At 48.3% G+C, this 19,590-nt stretch overlaps 1 protein-coding gene and 1 long non-coding RNA gene across 2 annotated transcripts in view; one reads left to right on the top strand and one right to left on the bottom strand.

Moving 5' to 3' along the window:
• FOXN2 (forkhead box N2) overlaps positions 1-19,590 on the top strand; it is a 209,212-nt gene that overhangs the window by 12,181 nt on the left and 177,441 nt on the right. The gene's annotated exons all lie outside the window — the stretch shown is intronic.
• LOC119565854 lies at positions 4,545-15,688 on the bottom strand. The gene is made up of 3 exons (XR_005224910.2): positions 15,448-15,688; positions 10,156-10,390; positions 4,545-4,681 (listed from the first exon to the last, which is right to left on the bottom strand). It is a non-coding gene; the product is annotated as an uncharacterized LOC119565854 (long non-coding RNA).

Genomic DNA, 19,590 nt, shown 5'->3' with positions numbered 1-19,590 from the left:
GCTTTTCTTTCTAAAAGTGTCTTGTCTGCATCAGTATTAAATGAAATTTTTGTAATATGATCAACCTGTTTTTCACATATTGACACAAAGACCATTTGTCCATTAGAGACTTTCCCTCTTAAAGGGCTTGGCTTGGGCTAGCACAAATAATAAAATCAGCTTTCTTAGGTCAATTTTATCTTTAAATTCTATTGGGCTTGATTCATCACTCACTTATACTCATGCAAAACCAGTGTAACTTCAATGACTTTAGTGGAGCTGCTCTGTTACACCTGTGTAAGCAAGAGCTGATCAGTTCAGTATGTTTTCCTCCAGTTATGAGGAACAGGAGTTTTTCCTCATCCATTAGTTGTCCAGGTGTCTGTGGCTATTGCTGTCAGGGATGGCCCCAGGCAAATACATTTTTGCCCTGCTGCCAGTCAACAAAGTAGCTCATTTATTTCCTCCCATGTTGTCTCCTATCTTTCCTTCCCCAGTATCTCCTCATCTCTGTTTCTTTCCCACTAGCATCCCCATTTGTCTTCCTTTCCCCCCCCCCCCCGCCCCGTCACAAGGAGCTCAGTCCTGCAGTGCTCACTTGTGTGAGTAGTCTCCCTGAATCTTTTCAATTGACTGCAAGGGGATGACCCCTGGGAGAAGGGCCTACATGATCAGGCCCTAGAGCAGTTCACTTCTCTTTTGAGCCAGCTAATCATTTCCTGCTGCACTTTGGAGACTGAATCCACTGCCAGTGGAGCTCCTTCCACACTTATGGTGCCTCCATATTACTTATTCAGCCTACGCTAAAACTGGCCACAAGTGCTTTGGGCATTATTGTTCTTACTATCTAGGAGCTACAAAAGCAATAAGCGTATTTATGATGTCCCTAAAAACACTTTTAAAATGAATTTAAACAAACATACAGTGAAACCAGCTTGCTTGGCAAGACTTTAAGTCAGGGGTAGGTAATGTCTGGTACGCGTGCCAAAGGCGGCACGCGAGCCGATTTTCCAGGGGTACTCACACTGCCCAGGTCCTGGCCACCGGTCTGGGGGGCTCTACATTTTAATTTAATTTTAAATGAAGCTTCTTAACATTTTAAAACCTTATTTACTTTACATACAATGATAGTTTAGTTATCTATTATAGACTTATAGAAAGAGACCTAAAAACGTTAAAATGTATTACTGGCATGCGAAACCTTAAATTAGAGTGAATAAATGATCAGGTGGTTCCGCAGTTTCTTTGAGAGAGTGTGTGACACAAGCTGTCAGCATAGTCTGTGTGGTATGTCGATTGTAATGGTACACATTTGGGGACAATGTATACCTTCAAATCAGTGGCACTGCTATGGGTACCCACATAGCCCCACAGTATGCCAACATTTTTATGGCTGACTTAGAACAACGCTTCCTCAGCTCTCGTCCCCTAATGTCCCTACTCTACTTGTGCTACATTGAGGACATCATCATCTGGACCCATGGAAAAGAAGCCCTTGAGGAATTCCACCATGATTTCAACAATTTCCATCCCACCATCAACCTCAGCCTGGACCAGTCCACACAAGAGATCCACTTCCTGCACACTATGGTGCTAATAAGTAATGGTCACATAAACACCACCCTATACTGGAAACCTACTGACCGCTATACTTACCTACATGCCTCCAGCTTTCATCCAGACCACACCACACAATCCATTGTCTACAGCCAAGCTCTACGATACCACATGTGCTCCAACCCCTCAGACGGAGACAAACACCTACAAGATCTCTATCTCTCTATCAAGAGACTCTGAAAAAAGATCTCCATCAAGCATTCTTAAAGCTACAGTACCCACCTGTTGAAGTGAAGAAACAGATTGACAGAGCCAGAAGAGTACCCAGAAGTTACCTACTACAGGACAGGCCCAACAAAGAAAAACAGAACACCACTAGCCATCACCTTCAGCCCTCAACTAAAACCTCTCCAACACATCAAGGATCTACAACCTATCCTGAAGGATGACCCATCACTTTGGAGAGACAGGCCAGTCCTTGCTTACAGACAGCCCCCCAACCTGAAGCAACCACACACCACACAACAGAACCACTAACCGAGGAACGCAAAAAGAAAAGGAGTACTTGTGGCAGCTTAGAGACTAACCAATTTATTTAGTCTCTAAGGTGCCACAAGTACTCCTTTTCTTTTTGCGAATACAGACTAACACGGCTGTTACTCTGTAACCGAGGAACCTATCCTTGCAACAAAGCCCGTTGACAACTGTATCCACATATCTATTCAGGGGACACCATCATAGGGCCTAATCACATCAGCCACACTATCAGAGGCTTGTTCACCTGCACATCTACCAATGTGATATATGCCATCATGTGCCAGCAATGCCCCTCTGCCATGTACATTGGCCAAACTGGACAGTCGCTATGTAAAAGAATAAATGGACACAAATCAGACGTCAAGTATTATAATATTCAAAAACCACTTGGAGAACACTTCAGTCTCTTTGGTCACTCAATTACAGACCTAAAAGTTGCAATTCAACAAAAAAACTTCAGAAACAGACTCCAGTGAGAGACTGCTGAATTGGAATTAATTTGCAAACTGGATGCAATTAACTTAGGCTTGAATAAAGACTGGGAGTGGATGTGTCATTACACAAAGTAAAACTATTTCCCCTTGGTTATTTCCCCTCCTACTGTTCTTGTAAAGTGCTGGAAATGGCCCACCTTGATTATCACTACAAAAGGTTCCCCCCCTCCTTTCCTGCTGGTAATAGCTCACCTTTCCCGATCACTCTTGTTACAGTCTGTATGGTAACACCCATTCTTTCATGTTCTCTGTGTATATAAAAGCTCCCCACTATATTTTCCACAGTATGCATCCGATGAAGTGAGCTGTAGCTCATGAAAGCTTATGCTCAAATAAATTGGTTAGTCTCCAAGGTGCCACAAGTACTCCTTTTCTTCATGCCTATATAGAAACTACATATTGTCTATTTTCCATATGGAGTGATTGCTATGACAGCTTACCCTTATCATAGTCTGGGAGCTTACATATCTTAAGGGAGTTGTGGTTAGCATTTAGAGTGTGGCTTGGACCTATGCGTGCTCCTAATATAAGCTTGCTGGGCAACAGCTTACATGTTTGTTTCATACACTCTTGCAAAGCTGGCTTGGCTTGGCTTGACTTTGCCACTGTCGTTACTGGATCGACTGATGGCAGATGGTTAATTACCATAAATAGGATAGAGTCTGTTGTGGTCCTTGTGTGCATATCCAGGCATAACCAAGCAAAGTGAAGCTGTATCTAAGCATGTGAAAGCAGTTTTAGTCTTTCTGCATACGCTAATTTTGACCTTTCAAATGGAAAGCTGATGGTGTCATTTTGAGCAGACGGCAAACAGTAACATTGTAAAACATCAGTGATGTAATTTAAAAAAAGTCATATCAAGCTTTTAATGGTTTTAACATGGCATAGTACATAAGATCACCTCATCTCCCATTTTATAGGGTAAGTTAAAGTTAGGACTAGTGCAGTGTGTTTTTCGTAAAGGAAAATGTGTTATTCTACTAAACAAGAGTCAATGTTCCCTCATAAATTCTTGAATTTATGGAACAAACATATATAATTTCCCCCTTGAGCTGTTGAAATTTTCTCTTTAACAAAGTAGGTTTCATCAGAACAAAAAGTGTTTTCATCTTGAGATCTCTGTTTTAGAACCATTCACTTACTGCAAGAATAGTGAAAATTCATTAGTGCTGAAGCTGCTCCTTTTATCAGAGTTTTAGCTAAACAAACCTAGAAAGGATAGCCTAGAGTGTTTCATTTGATAAAAATGTACATAAATATTGATGCAGTCAGCTGTCAGCTTCCATAACACATTGTGGAATTCAGTATGCTTGAATTATTTAACAAACGATAAAGTGCTGAAAACACATTGGTCACAGAGGGTACTGTGGATGAACTATGCAAAAATGCCACATGTGTGGATTACTCATTGACTGCAGGATATTTGCTAATGTAAACCTGACCAAGCTTGAAAGCTTGTCTCTTTCACTAACAGAAGTTAGTCCAATAAAAGATATTACCTCACCCACCTTGTCTCTCAATGATTTATAAACTTTGAGAAGTTCAATTACTCTCCTGGGACCTCATAGCCCATTTGTTGTATTTCCTCTAAATGGTTGAGAAGCTAATGCAATGGCTATTCCACTTCATTGGGATCAAAAATATTTTAATGATAACCAGATTACTTTCTAATTTATGAACTGGTAATTCTGTTTCTTGTATAGCATAGCAAATCCACATTTTTCAGCCATGTATACATAGTGGATCTGGGTATTTATCCTAGCAACTTCATGATGTATGGTGAGGACCAAAGTTCTAATACAGCCAATCTTTGTGCCCAGCTAACTTAAAATATTCCTTCCCTTCAACGGTTCTCTGATACTGAACCAGATAAAACAGAGTGATTTAAAAAAAAAAAAAAAAGGAATAGAAAACTAACACCAAATGGCTAAATCAAGTAACCAGAGTGCTGATTTCATTGCCATGTAAACACAAACCTTTTAGAACAGGTGTATTTATTGAAGAGAGAACATTCTGAGGTTATCTTAGCAGATATCTATTTAAAACTGAAGTTCCAGCAAACAGAATCCTTGTTAGTCATGAGTGCTGAGCTTCTTGAAGATCAAGGCAGACATCTGCTTAAAAAATGAAAAAATGTTATAGCCTTTTACATAAATGTTATAGTTTATATAATATCTATGAGAGGGCAGAAAAGATTAGAGACTTTAAAATGTGGGGTGGGGGGGGGGAATGTGGGTTTGCTCCCACCATATTACAACATCATTAACAGTTAAGAATATTAATAACATTACCTTGAATATTAAGAAAGAATAGTGATTCAGATGTTTCAGTCATATAATATACTATAAAATCTTCCACTACCTGTTATTTGAAACCACCAGTCAAATATGAACTCATCAGGTAATCTCCAGTAATATTTGTCAAAACTTCTGGAACCAACACAGCTATCAACCCTCTTGCAAAAAAACAACAAAACAAAAAAACTTCTTGACAAGGGCACTTCCCAGAAGGGTGAACTACAAAAGAGAAAGCTCATTGTTGTGTTAACCACAGAAATATGTGCTGAACACAACAGCTAACTATGCTGCAGTGGGAAAGAGGTGCATTTAGCATATATGTAAATTTAAACATATCTTTTAAATAAATTCTATGTAAAACCTTGTGATGCTGTATGATTGGAACATGACCATTGATATTAATATTGCCACTGTTGGATAATTGCAACAAATCTTGTACAAAGTATATCATGTAAGGTGTCAATGGAAAAGTTAGGATTTCCTGAGTATGATTATCCTGTTTGTATGCATGTATCATATTTGTATCTAAAGTTATGAATATTGACTATGTAGCAATATTTCAAAAAAAGTGTTTGCTCCTGGGGTAACACCCACGAGGTAATTTACATCCAGTCTGGCCACCACTTTGTGAATGGGCCATGAAATTGAATGGTCCATAAAAGAACACTTAGCTCTCACAACAGGCAATAGAAGAATCTTGTCCCCGCCCAGTGAGCCTTCCTGTGGACGCTTTAGCCAAAATATGAGTAATGTCTGTTCCTAGGAGTCATCAAATCATGCAAGGGCATGTGACTAGCTCATATGTAACCCTGGACTCCATCTTGTGCAGAGTTTTTTTTGGAAAAAACTTCAAAAATTTGTGGCAATCGGGGAAGGTCCCAGACAATTGGAAAAAGGCAAATATAGTGTCCATCTTTAAAAAGGGAAGAAAGAATCTGGGGAACCACAGACCACATCTCATTCCCTGGAAAAATCATGGAGCACGTCCTCAAGGAATCCATTTTGAAGCACTTAGATGAGGAAGGTGATCAGAAAACAGTCAAGATGGATTCACCAAGGGCAGGTCATACCTGACCAATCTGATTGCCTTCTATGATGAGATAACTGGCTCTGTGGATATGGGGAAAGCGGTGGACGGGATATATCTTTACTTTAGCAAAGCTTTTGGTACAGTCTCCCACAGTATTCTTGCCAGCAAGTTGAAAAAGTATGGATTGGATGGAAGGATAAGGTGAATAGAAAGCTGGCTAGATTGTCCGGCTCAACAGGTAGTGATCAACAGCTCGATGTCTAGTTGGCAGTCCTGAGGCTGGTTTTGTTCAACATCTTCTTTAATGATCTGGATTGCACCCTCAGCAAGTTCGTGGTTGACACTAGGCTGGGGGGGAGAGGTAGATATGCTGGAGGGTAGGGATAGGGTCCAGAGTGACCTAGACAAATTGGAGGATTGGGCCAAAAGAAATCTGATGAGGATCAACAAGGACAAGTGCAGAGTCCTGCACTTAGGATGGAAGAATCCCATGCACTGCTACAGACTGGGGACTGACTGGCTAAGCAGCAGTTCTGCAGAAAAGGACCTGGGGATTATAGTGGACAAGAAGCTGGATATGAGTCAGCATGCCCTTCTTGCCAAGAAGGCTAATGGCATATTGGCCTGCATTAGTACAAGCATTGCCAGCAGATCGAGGGAAGTAATTATTCCCCTCTATTCGGCACTGGTGAAGCCCCCCACTACAGAAAGGATGTGGACAAACTGTAGAGTCCAGCCAGGAAAATAAAAATGATTAGGGGGCTGGGGCATATGATTTACGAGGAGAGGCTGAGGGAACTGGGCTTCTTTAGTCTGCAGAAGAGAAGAGTGAGGGGGGATTTGATAGCAGCCTTCAACTACCTGAAGGGGGATTCCAAAGAGGATGGAGCTCAGCTGTTCTCAGTGGTGGCAGATGACAGAACAAGGAGCAATGATCTTGGTCTAGGCTGGATATTAGGAAACACTGTTTCACTAGGAGGGTGGTGAAGCACTAGAATGGTTTACCTAGGGAGGTGGGGGAATCTCCATCCTTAGAGGTTTTTAAGGCCCAGCTTGACAAAGCCCTGGCTGGGATGATTTAGTTGGGGTTGGTCCTGCTTTGAGCAAGGGGTTGTACTAGATGACCTCCTGAGGTCTCTTCCTACCCTAATCTTCCATGATTCTATGAAAATGTTTTATTGACGATCAAAAAGTGCTAAAAGAAAATTATCCACGCTTGGGGCACTAGCATTGACAGAGCAGTGCACTGTGTGTAGCTATCCCACAGTTCAGCTCGCCACCTTCTGCTGCTTGGTCTTGTGGGAAGGTGGAGTGGATTGCAACACATCATGTGTCCAGGCTTAATGTCCCATGATGCATTTCTTGCCGTTCTAGCATTGCATGTGCTTCCATCTTCATGGCATTTTTCAGCGACCCTTATTTGCTGTTTGCCCTGCCCTCTCTGTGTGAAAGAATGGATCCTGCACAATTGTCCAATGCTCTGCTAGCTGTCAGTTACCCATCGCGAATGGCAGTGCAGTTCATGGTGAAGTTCCTAACTCAAAAGGATTCACAGTTGTCTGACATAGATAGGAGCAACATTAGATTACTTTTGGCATTCACTGAATAGCTGCACACGGTGGACCATCACTTTTGGGCTCAGGAAACTAGCACTGAGTGCTGGGATCTCGTTGTCATGCATGTCTGGGATGATGAGCAGTGGCTACAGAATTTCTGAATGAGGAATGCCACTGTCTTTAAAATGTGTGCAGAGCTTTCCCCTGCCCTGCGGCACAAGGACACCCAAATGAGAACTGCTCTCTTGGTGGAGAAGCACGTGGCGATCGCAGTGTGGAAGCTGGCAACTCCAGACTGCTACCAGTTGGTCGCAAATCAGTTTGCAGTCGGGAAGTTGATCATTGGGGCTGTGTTAACACAAGTGTATAGAGCCATTAATTACATCCTGCTATGAAGGACTGTGACTCTTCGCAATGTGCATGAAATAGTGGATGGCTTTGCAGAAATGGGCTTCTCGGACTACAGAGAGGCGATAGAGGGCACGCATATTTAAATTTTGGCACTGGACCATCTTGCGACGGAGTACATCAATAGGAAGTGGTACTTCAATGGTGTTGCACGTGCCTGTGGATCAACACGGGGTGGTCTGGATAGGTGCATGATGCATGTATCTTCAGGAATACCGACCTTTGCAGAAAGCTGCAAGTGGGGACTTTTTTTCCAGACCAGAAGATTACAGTGTGGGGCATGTTGAAATGTCCATAGTGATCCTGGGAGACACGGCATACCCATTAATGCTGTGGCTCATGAACCCTTACATGGGAAACTTGGAGCACTTCAACAGGCTGAGTAGGTACAGAAAGACTGTGGAATGTGTGTTTGGCAGATTAAAGGTGCGTTATGGCAGATTAGACCTCAATGAGGATAATATTCCTATGGACATAGCTGTGTGTTGTACGTTGCACAATATTTATGAAGTTAAGGGTGAAAAGTTTGCTCAGGGGTGGACTGCTGATGCAGACTGCCTGGCTGCTGATTTTGAGCAGCCAGATACAGGGCCATTAGAGAGGCACAACGGGGAGTAATTCAAATCAGGGAGGCTTTGAGGAACATTTTGAAAAAGAGAACTGGTAATGTATATTACTATGCTTGGGACTGCATTGCTTAATGAAATCAAGTTTTGCTAGGAAGCACTTGTGATTTTTGTGGCCTAGGATTCTATGCAAGCAAATGATTAACTGCTTGTGTATGTGTTGCTGCCACCAGCTATCACAATTTGCAGGACAATTTTCACACACACACACGAGACTCTTAATCTCAGGGTCATGGGTTCAAGCCCTATGCTGGGTGCTTGATTGGCTGCCGTAAGTGTAGTCTGGGGGGGGGGGGGGGGATTTGATACCTGCTTTCAACTACCTGAAAGGGGGTTCCAAAAGAGGATGGATCTACACTGTTCTCAGTGGTAGCAGATGACAGAACAAGGAGTAATGGTCTCAAGTTGCAGTGGGGGAGGTTGGATATTAGGAAAAACTTTTTCACTCGGAGTGTGGTGAAACACTGGAATGAGTTACGTAGGGAGGTGGTGGTTTTTAAGGTCAGGCTTGACAAAGCCCTGGCTGGAATGATTCAGTGGGTGTTGGTCCTGCTTTGAGCAGGGGATTGGAGTAGATGACCTCCTGAGGTCTCTTCCGACCCTAATATTCTAAGGCTGGGAGGATCACAGCCACTGCTCCCAGGTGGAAATGTAGGGTAGTGGTGGTTGGAGACTCTTCTGAGGGGGATGGAGGCACCCATCTGTCGCCCTGACACGGCATCCTGGGAGGTATGCTGCCTGCCAGGGGCCCATATCTGAGATGTTACGGAGGGATTGTCAGGGATCATCCAGCCCTCCGACTACTACCCTATGCTACTCCTCTGGGATAATTTAGTTGGGGATTGGTCCTGCTTTGAGCAGGGGGTTGGACTAGATGACCTCCTGAGATCCTTTCCAACCCTGACATTCTAGGATTCTATGCTTTGTAGGAGAGGAGGTACCAGGGGAGGGCTGCCTTTTAGAGCTGTGTGTAAGTCCAGCTATCATTTCAAAAGGTGTCCATGGGATGGCGTGAACGGGAAAGAGAGAAGTCCCAGAAAGTAGAAAGGAATACATAGGTGGAGTTTGGGGAGGGTATGGGAAAGAGTTCTGAATGTGCTGAAGAGGAGGGTGGACATGCATCTGCTCAGTCTGGAGTGTTGAGAGACTTCAGCATCTTACTTTGCTTAGTTTAACTTTAGTCATCCTCCCAGTAGCATTCTTAATGAAGGCCTCATTTTCTTTTCTGTCTTGCCATTTGGTTTCTCTCCACTGCACATGCTCCCTCTTTTCCACATCTGAGTATTGCAGCAGCTCCCGGAGCAAGGAGGACATGTTCCATCTCAGGCACTTTCTTATCTGGTGAAGGCGCTCCACTGGTGTGTAGGAGGTTCCTCTGAAGGCCACATCTTCAGAAGCACAAGGAACAACACAGAAGCGTGCACAGCATTGAAACAGTATAGTAAAATATACCTCTAATAATATACCAATGACTTTCTCATTGAGCCTTGACAAACACACGTGTTAGCAAACACCCCAAGCATGGTGAGTTTACCCCAGATCAGGGGCCATTCTGTTCTGCCGTACTAGTTAGCCGCACAGGAAAATGTCCAGCACACAGAAACACAGCCAGCCATGTACATTTTTAGGTCCTCAGCCCACCTCCTCACTACACAAAGCAAAACCACTTACCAGGGTCTCCTCTCCTGCTTCTTGCTCCGAGTGCGACTGCCAAGACTGGCTAGACACCTCTGGAGTGGAGAACAGCTACTGACTGGATGCACCACCAGGCAACCCCACCGTGGGCTCCACATAGCCATTTTTCTCCACCTCTTCATCAGTGATTTCATCCTCTGGGTTAGGTCCACTTTCTCCTGGCTCCATCCCTTCCAAAGTATCCACAGGGCTGGTGGAGGTGGGGTCACTGCTGTGAATAGCATCCAACTCCTTAGAAATGGCAGGTCTACACCGTGTCCCAATCATAGCCCTTTTCGCACAAGCTTCGAGAAATCTGCCTATAGGTATAGAAATTCCTACAGCTGGAGCGCAGCTGGGACTGCTCAGCCTCCTCTCCCCAAATACTGAGCAGACCCAGCAGCGGTCTAAGCAGGAGAGCGTTTGCCACCATTGTTAGCTAGGAAGATGTGATGTGAGCTCGCCATGCTGAGCAAACAGGAAGCGAAATTTAAAAAATTCCCAGGGCTTTAAAGGGAGACAGGTGATGGTTGTTTGTTTACCTGGCTGCAGGGCAGCAGAGTTGAAACTGCTGACCAGAGTGGTCAGGATGGGCACTGTGGGACACCTTCTGGAGGCCAATTAAAGCAATAAAAATCAAGCACTTTGTCAACAAAAGTTTTGCCCCAAAAGCCATGTCTCTTATCGAGGTGGTTTTCTTTGTTTCTGGCTTGGTATATCTAATAATAGAATAACCACCAGTTTTGGGGTGAGCCTGTCCTATTTCTTAGCAGTTTGTCCTGAATCTGGTATTCTCAGCTGTGACCCACTCAGTCATGGTTGACAGTCCTACAAAATCTTTAGGTCAGTTATGAGTTCTTTGTAGATGTCTCAGCATGCATCATTCTGGGATGTCACAGAAAGCAGAAAACAGCTCCTGAATTGATGGTCCCATTAATCCAATTGGCAACAGCACAAGGTGTTTGTGCAAAGACCCTCCACATGTGGGAATTCCAGAATAACCCCTTCCCTTTCAACCATAGCTTCAGCAAAATAAGAGACCTAGCTGGTCAATCATGGCTGTTGACCTGAGCACTTCTCAGTACAAGAAGCTAGCTTCCTATTTTGCTGAAAAAATGACTGAATTTAAGATAGTCCCACAAGTAGTCAGATTGGAGCAGAGAGAGGGAGGATCATTCCACCTCCCTTTGTAGAATTTGGCCCAAAAAGCCAGATGAGCGAAAAGAGCTGAAAGACATCCAAAACACCACATGTAAAGCAGACCCTTGTCTCTCTTAGCTGTCGAAAGCCTTTGAAAAGCACCTCGGGCTTGGCCTACAACTGAGGAGGCTAATCAGACCAAACTTAAAGAATGTGGAAGTACTACCTATTCTCTAGTAGTCATCATCTGATGCTGCAAACTCACCAGATACCACAAGTCTCCAACCTCCCCTTCCTGGACAAACTCATTGAGAACATAACGGAGTGGAAACTTCAGCAACATCTGCTTACCATCAACATTCTACATTCTTCACTATCATGATATAATAGCCTTCAACACAATCAATAGCAAGATGCTACTCCCTTGCATACCAAACCTCTCAGTAGTGGACAATGCAGCAATAAGATGGTTATGCTTGCATCTCCTCCTAGAGGTCTTACATGTGATTAAAAAAGCAGAGATGTCATGAGATATATGAGCTCTCGTGCATCTATATACAGTAAAAGCTGTGTTATCCGACACTTTACTAACTCGAAAGCTCTAGAAATAGGCATTTCTGATATCCATTAGAAGTCTGGTTGGTGCAGGGCTGGCAGCCTCCCTACCTGGCTCCCCAGAAATGGCAACATGTCCCTGCTGCTCCTATGCAGATGAACGGCCATGGGGGCTCCGTGCGCTGCCCCCGATCCAAGCTCTGGCTCCGCAGTTCCCATTGGCTGGGAACCTGAACCATAACTGCAAGTAGGACAATAGAGTAATTGGTTTATCTGCAGCAAGGGAGATCTAGGTTAGATATTAGAAAAAACTTTCTAACTATAAGGATAGTTAAGTACCAGAATAGGTTCCCATAAGAGGTTTTGGAATCCCCATGACTGGAGGTTTTTATGAACAGGGATGGTCTAGGTCAGTGGTGGGCAACCTGCTGCCTGCAGGCCACATGGCAGCCCATTAGGTTAATTCACTGGCGGCCCGTAAGACAGTTTATTTACATTGACTGTCCACAGGCACAGCTGCCTGCAGCTCTCAGTGGCCATGGTTCGCCATTCCTGGCCAATGGGAGCTGTGGGAAGCGGTGCAGGCCAACTGCCAGCGAATTACCCTGTTGGGCTGCAGGTTGCCCACCACTGCTCTAGGTATTGTAGCAAAGGGGCGTGGCCTCCCACAGAGACTGATAGAGAGAGAGAGCCAGACGCCCCATGGGCGGAACCAGGAAGAACTCGGCCACCATGCTGGAAGCAGAAGGGCGGGACAGGAATAGGAAGTATAAGAGGCAGCCCTGCAGCTCAGTTGAGCAGGAGCCACAGAGGGAGCCAGATGCCCGCAGCCCACTGCTAGAGCGAGACCACAGAAGACTTGATATCCTGAGGACACATTCAAGATACCAGAACTGCCAAACACATCAAATGCTGAGGAGCTGCTGGGATTACTGCTGGCAGTGTATCCCTAGGAGATGGAGGACAACCCTGGGTTCAGGTACAGCCTGAAGGGAGGGTAGGAAATGGCACAGGGGGAGCCAACTCCTGTCTGGCTTTGTTGCTGGCTGGCTCTAGGTCAGTGTGTTGCAACTGAATCCCTACTGACCCAGTGGCAGACCACTCTGCTACTGTTAGGGCTCTGGGCTGGATGTGGTGGAGTTGGGTGGGCCCACATCCCCCTACCACCCCACCCCTGGGGTGGCAGCCTCCTCACATTAGGCCAGAAGACCTGGGCTAGTCTACTGTTTAATGAGCTAGGACCATAGATTGTTTTCTTGGGGCTCAACCCCTCCCTGAGCCCTAGATGCTTTGTGTGGTGCCCCATCCTGGCTGAGGGCCAGGGCCCCTGAACTATTTGCAGCTACCCTGTCTATAGGGTTGGAACCAGAGACTTCCCCCTTGCTAAGACTGTTTCATGAGTGTATCAGCAAAGGGGCGTGGCCTCCCTCAGAGACTGACAGTGAGGGAGAGCCATATCTGTCCACACAGCTAGATGTGGTGGAGAATGCAGGCATCATCTGCCCCCTGACGAAAAGGGGGACCACACTCATTGTTGATCCAGCAATAGCTGGAAGACACCATGGATCTTGAAGTTGCTGAAATGGTGGGCAGAGAGTTATCAGCAACAAGCTGCCCAGCTCCAGCAGCAGCAACTGCTACAAACTCTGGGGGCCCAGCAGCAGCAGCTCATATGGCAGCTGGCAGCCCAGCAGCAGGAGGAACAGCAGTAGTATGTTCAGCAACTGGCCACTTTACTGCCTGGCACTACTACCACAGGCGCAGCGGAGCCAGCGACCCTCTTGATGCTGCTTTGCCTGATGGAACTGGGGCCCAAAGACAATCCAGAGGCATTCTTAACTACATCTGAATGCATCACCTTGGCCACAGGTTGGGACCCGACTCAGTGGGCCACCAAGCTTGTTTGCTTACCTCAGATCGTGTAAGAGCAGAGGAATATCTGGCCACTAAACATGAAAAATAATAATAAAGTGGTCTTGGTGGTGATTACAGCATGACAAATTGTTATCTATGGGGATTTGGCAGAACATGGTCCTCAAATTAGACCTTTCCTTTGCCGAGGATCCCAATTGAATGATCAAGTCAGTTCTATTGTATGTATCTGTGAACTGCCTGTTTATGTCTTGAACATTAGTGTTGCTAATTGAAGCTATTACACTCCATTGTTATTTCACCCAATTAGCTCAAGAAATTCCTGTTCTTAAAGTGACTTGGCCTTCCCAAGGTTTGTTATTGTGCAAACATAGGCAACATGCACTAGTAAAAGCTGCTCTTTGTAGTAAGGTAGTCAGTAATTTACTTAATACCTTGCAATGATTTTCATTACTCAGCTATAATGCATTCCAACTCCTATACATATCATATCAAAGATTTTTTTGAATCCCTTATCGGTTTTATGCTTTTAATTGAAAGCTGTATTTTATTTGTTTGCTGAGCATAAAAGACAATGGGATGGATAGGGCCAAATCACTCTGACACAAGATGCTAATTGTCTACAGACAACAGATCATTCAAGACCAAGGGAGACTAAGGAGAGTAACAGATGCATGAATATACAAAAGTGCCTACTGTTTAAGGCCACAGCTTTAAGTGTTTAAATCTCACATGGGAATGTGGTTTTAAATTTATAGAAAGAACATATACACAAAAGTGTGTGTTTTATGTAAATTTCATCTGACATCTCCGGATATTCATGATCACAACATATTTGAGCCCAGGGAAGGAGCAACTTGCTTTCCCCGCTACGTGAAGCTAAAGGTTAAAGCTTGTTTTGGTGGTTTGTTTTTGTACTCTGCAATAGTAAATAGAGGAGCCTATCATATCTAGGCTCTGGTTTTAAGATTGTGAGCTTAGTTCTTGGCTTGCAATTCTATTGTTGTTGGATCCTTGCCTCAAACTGATGGGCTTAGATGTGGAGAGGAAGAGGAGGAACCAAGCTAAAAACAAAATGCTGTTTATCGCTATTGAGTAGATAACACTTTCCTAGATGCCTTAGCTGTAGCTTACTTGCATACTTTGATTTCACAGGTAAATATTATAATTTGCATCTTGTACTGTGTTCTTAATATTCTGATTTGCTTCTAACAGTACTGCTCAACACAGTCACAACATCAGCAATAGAAATGGGCTCCATTTTCCAATACACAGACAAAACAGCATTTCACAGCACAGGTGTAAGATGCATATCAAATTACTCCTTTGAGATACTAAATGTTATTGGATGGGTGCTATGATAGGTTTCAATTGGTCCACCGAGCCACTGGGGGGCAGTGGGGAGCTACTGACTCACCGGTAGGCCTTGGTCACACCTTTCTGTCACTAGGGAATTAGTGGAGGGAGGTGTGCTGGCCAGAGTCTGCAGCGCGCCCCTCAGGCAGGGGAGCGCCGGCATGAGTCAGTGGCGTTCTGGATTCTGCTACCCAAGGCGGGTTGGCCGGGGTAGGGGAACGCAGGCCCACCCAACTCCACTGCATTCTAGCCCAGGGCCTTGACAGTGGCGGGAGGAGAGGGTCCCGTCAGTGGGGAGCCATCCGCACCACGCTGACCAAATACACCCACCACACTGTGCAGTTCTGCCCCTGGGCTACTTCCTACCCGGTCTCTCAAGTGGGCCTCTCCGGTCCCTCCAGCTTGTCCGGGTATTCAGCTGCTGGCAGCTCCCCCTCCGTGTCAGGCTCATGCTGGCCCAGGTTACTGCCTGGCTCCTCCAGGTACTCAGCGGCTGGCAGCCCCAGTCCTTCCTCCAGGTCAGGTTTCTCTGGCAGCAGGGTCCAGAGGGAACAGCCTGTGTCTGTCTCCCTCTCTGGTGCTGCTCTCACTGGGCAAAGGGCCCCACCCCTTGTACTTCCTGTTCCACCCCTCCCCTTCCGGGGGTTGGAGTAAGCTTGGTCTGGCCCCGCCCACTCAGGCTGAGAGGGTGGCTCTTTACCCTCTGGTTCGGAGGGAAGCCACCCTGGCTCCCTACAGGTGCTCATTGCAGACATGACACTGCAGAATTATATAACTATTCTGATATCAGATGCTGTGTAGCATATATATAGTCAAAGTATGCTAGTCATATCTGTCTGCAAATAACACTTTCCTAGATGCCTTAGCTGTAGCTTATCTACAGTTTATATAGATATGTGTATATCTATCTACCTACATATTGTGGCAGAGCTCCAACTTTGTCCCTGTAGGTCCCATGCTTCCAGGTGGTTTAGGCTATCCTCAGAGGCTCACTGCGACCCTCCACATAGCCCTTCTCTCTCTCTAGAGCCAGGGTTACAGTCTCCAGAGCCCTTTTCATCATAAGCGAGCAAGGAGGTGAGAGAACTCCCACAGTCTCTGTTGTCCCTACGGGCTTATTCCAGAACAGTTTAGCCTCCTGTCCTGACAGGGGCCTGTCTTCCCCTCCCAGGAGGTGTTTCTGTAGTGGCGGGATGGGTAGAACCCAGGCACACCCTCTAATCCAGGTTCCAGCCCAGGGACCCTAATGGTAGCAGCTGTTGGCAGCCAGCCTTTCACTGCCAGAGTTGCTATATTTCCCTGGGCCACTTCCCCACAGCTCTCCCACTTCTCTCTCTCTTAATGCCTTCTTCACCCTTACCTGAGGGCTCCCTTTCCAGTGGTTTGAGGGTGTCTTCATTACCCAGCCCTTCAGCTGCACTTCCTCTCATCAGGCTCCCTGGAGTGAGCCCTTTTATAGTATCAGAGGAGCCTTAATTAGAATCAGGTGCTCTCATTAGCCTAATGGCTTCAATTGACTCTTTGCAGGCTAATTGGAGTAATGTGTCCACCCTAGCCTAGAGCAGCCCCTGCTCTGGTCACTCAGGGAACAGAAACCTGTTCATCCAGTAGATCTGCTTTTGACTCCTCTGCTGAATCCAACTGGCCTGGAGGGAGGAGGAAGACTGCTGCTCGGCCCTGGGCTCTTGCTGCCGCTACCGCTCCAGCTGCTCCCCTGGCTGGACCGGACACCACCCACCCCCCTTCTCTGCTACCTAGCTGGCTAGCTGCTGGACTCCCCCGCCCTTGGGTACTGCTACTGCTCCAACTACAGCCCCGGGGGGGGGGCTGGCCCACTCCCCAGATGCAGGGAGTGAGGGACCCCTACCCCAGCCGTTGCTACTGCAGCTGTGGACACCACCACCACCTGTGAGGGGTCCTTTCTGCTGCCTGGCCACCAGGGTGCTGCTGCCTTTGCTGCTTGGAGCTGCTGGACCCCAAAGGAGGAGGGGAAGAGGCCATCAGCTGCTGGGGGAGAGCACAGGGACTCTGCAGACCACTCTGGAGGGAGCCTTAAGGCTGAGTAACTTTTGAACTGTGCTCTTGTGGTGGGGGTCTTGTCCGTGTTTGTGGGGACACAGTGGGTGCGGCATGGAGCCTGCCCCCCAGTCCATCTGTGTGTGTGTCCCCCCCCCCCCAACCTCCACCACCACCACCGTCATTGCTGCCCCATCCACCACCCCCAGTGGACACTTACCATCTGCCTCAAGCTCCTGCCTCTGGGACTCTGCTGCTTGCTTGGCCTGCCGCGCCCTTTCACTACCTTTTTGGGCCTGAAGCAGCAACCAGCCCGCACTGACTCTTTGCAAGCGCACGTGGGCACACGTGCCCCCCCCCACCCCCCGGACTGGCCCCCTTCAGCAAGCCCCCAGCTTTGTCCCTTGCTACCTGCCCCATTTTGCCCCTTGCTGCCTTTTTGCCCTCCCTTTTACCCCAGCACCTCACTAGCTTCAGTTTGTTTGCCTGCCCTGCCCTTTTCCCTTTGCAGCATTTGTTTGTTTGCCCCTCCCTGCCCTAGCCTCTGAAGCTAGCTCCTTGGTTCCCTGTCCTACCCCCAGCCTGGTTCTCCCCCGTCCCCACGTGGTAGCCCTGCCCTGATTGGCCCCTTACTCAGTGTGCCCATGCCCCCTCCCATTCGCTTGTGCCCTTCCCCTGTTTGAGTTTGCCCCATCTCACTGCACCCCCCTAACGTTGTCATGACTCCCCTCCCTTAGTGCAGCTAGAGGAGCCAGATTTCTATCCTGAGTCGGTGACTGTCCCCTACAAGCCCTTGATAGCCCCCTGTCCAGCCCACCCCTTTTGGCGCCCTCCACCCCTGCCTGCAGCCTAGCGGGGAGGTGTGGTTAACCTGCCTCCCCTTTCCCCTCCTCTCTCTGGTGTTTTCCCCTCCCTCCCCGCTCATTATGGCGGGGGCCACAGCAGGTGGGGCCCTTTCAGCAACCCCAGATGCCCCTCCCCCGCCTGCCACTCCCTCCCCACCCCCCCAAGCCTCTACCTCAATCGCTGCTGCCAAACCACCTGCCACCAGCCCCGCTGGGGCGCTGGCAGCGGTGGGCACCGGAGTAACCTCCGCTGCTGCCATGTCCCTCGCCCCCTCAGATTCTGGGGGAGCTCCCCCAGCCGGCGGAAAGGGCCAGGGTAAGGGGAAGGGCCCTGCCAAAAAGACCAGGCCCTCCATGGCAGGGACTGCCCCCACTGCCATGGCCCCACCACCGGCCGCAGTGTCCCTACCCGCTGCTCCCTCCACCAGCTCTGCGGGTGTCCCTCCCCAGGGCGTATGCCCAGGTGGCGGCAGCCCCCCCACCTGCTGCTATGTCATCTCTCCAGCCCACCACCTCCGCTACCATCTATAGCGGCCATGTGGACGTTGGCGAGGGCGGTGGGGGCCCACAGCCATTGTGGCGGACTCCAAAATGTACGGGAAGGTGGTCTTCTTCCTGGCATTGGAGGCCGCCGCCCAGGAGGTGGTGGAGAAGGGCCTGGCAGTGGGGGGCGTGTTCGTCCCCCTGGAGCCGCTGGATGACCTGGGTGTCCACTTGGTCCTGACCTCAGTCCCTCCCTTCCTTCCCAATGCCGCCCTATTACCCGCCCTTTCGACCCTGGGGAAGTCCATTTCTGTCCTGAGCCCTCTCTCACTGGGCTGCAAGGACCCCGTCCTCCGTCACGTCCTCTCGTTCCACTGGCAAGTGCAGCTTCAACTGTTGCTGGCGGCGCGTGATGGAGAGGCGCTTGAGGGGTCATTTTTGGTCCCCTACCAGGGGGCCCATTACTGGGTGCATTATTCCACGGGGGAGGCCCAGCGCTACCTCTGCCGGGCGATGGGACACGTCCGGAGGGACTGTCCCTTGGCCCGGCAAGAAGGGGCATCCGGGACCCCCTGAGCCCTGGCGGGGCGCCAGGCTCGTCATTGCCGGTGCCCGGAGCTGCCCCTCCTCCTACTCAGTCCACCACTGCTCCTGCTCGGGCCCAAGGGGTGCTTCCCCTGGCCCGCCCAGACGAGCGGGAGAGCCCCGCCTTTGCTGCCTGCAATCTGGCGGGGCCCCTAGAGGAGGGTGCGGCAGGGATACCGCCGAGCATGGGAGAGGGCCTTCCCCAGGGGGAATCTTCCCTCCCTCATGCCCCCCCACCGCTGCCTCCCACAGTCCCTGAGCCATTGCCTCTGCCCCCAGACCCGACCCCTGTTAGCCGGCCCCCCGATGATGCCATGGAGGGCTGAGCCCTAGCCCAGGGGAAGCGGGGCAAGCGGAAGGCTTGAGCTCCTCTCCTTTCCACCGATGTGGAAGCCCCCCGGAAAACCAGAAAGGGGGGCACCGATGCCAAGCCCTCTGCCTTGCCCGTGAGTGCGTTCCATCCCCCGGTACCAGCTGGGGAAGACGTGGCAGCATGGGAGGGCAGTACCATCCTTCCATTGGAGTCCCTTTCCTCCAAGGCCCCCGATGGAGCCCCTCCTGCCCCGTTGCCATCCGGAGC

The sequence above is a fragment of the Chelonia mydas genome, chromosome 3, assembly GCF_015237465.2.
Source record: "Chelonia mydas isolate rCheMyd1 chromosome 3, rCheMyd1.pri.v2, whole genome shotgun sequence".
NCBI classification, from domain to species: Eukaryota; Metazoa; Chordata; order Testudines; family Cheloniidae; genus Chelonia; species Chelonia mydas.
This window is presented reverse-complemented; position numbering and strand designations above follow the sequence as displayed.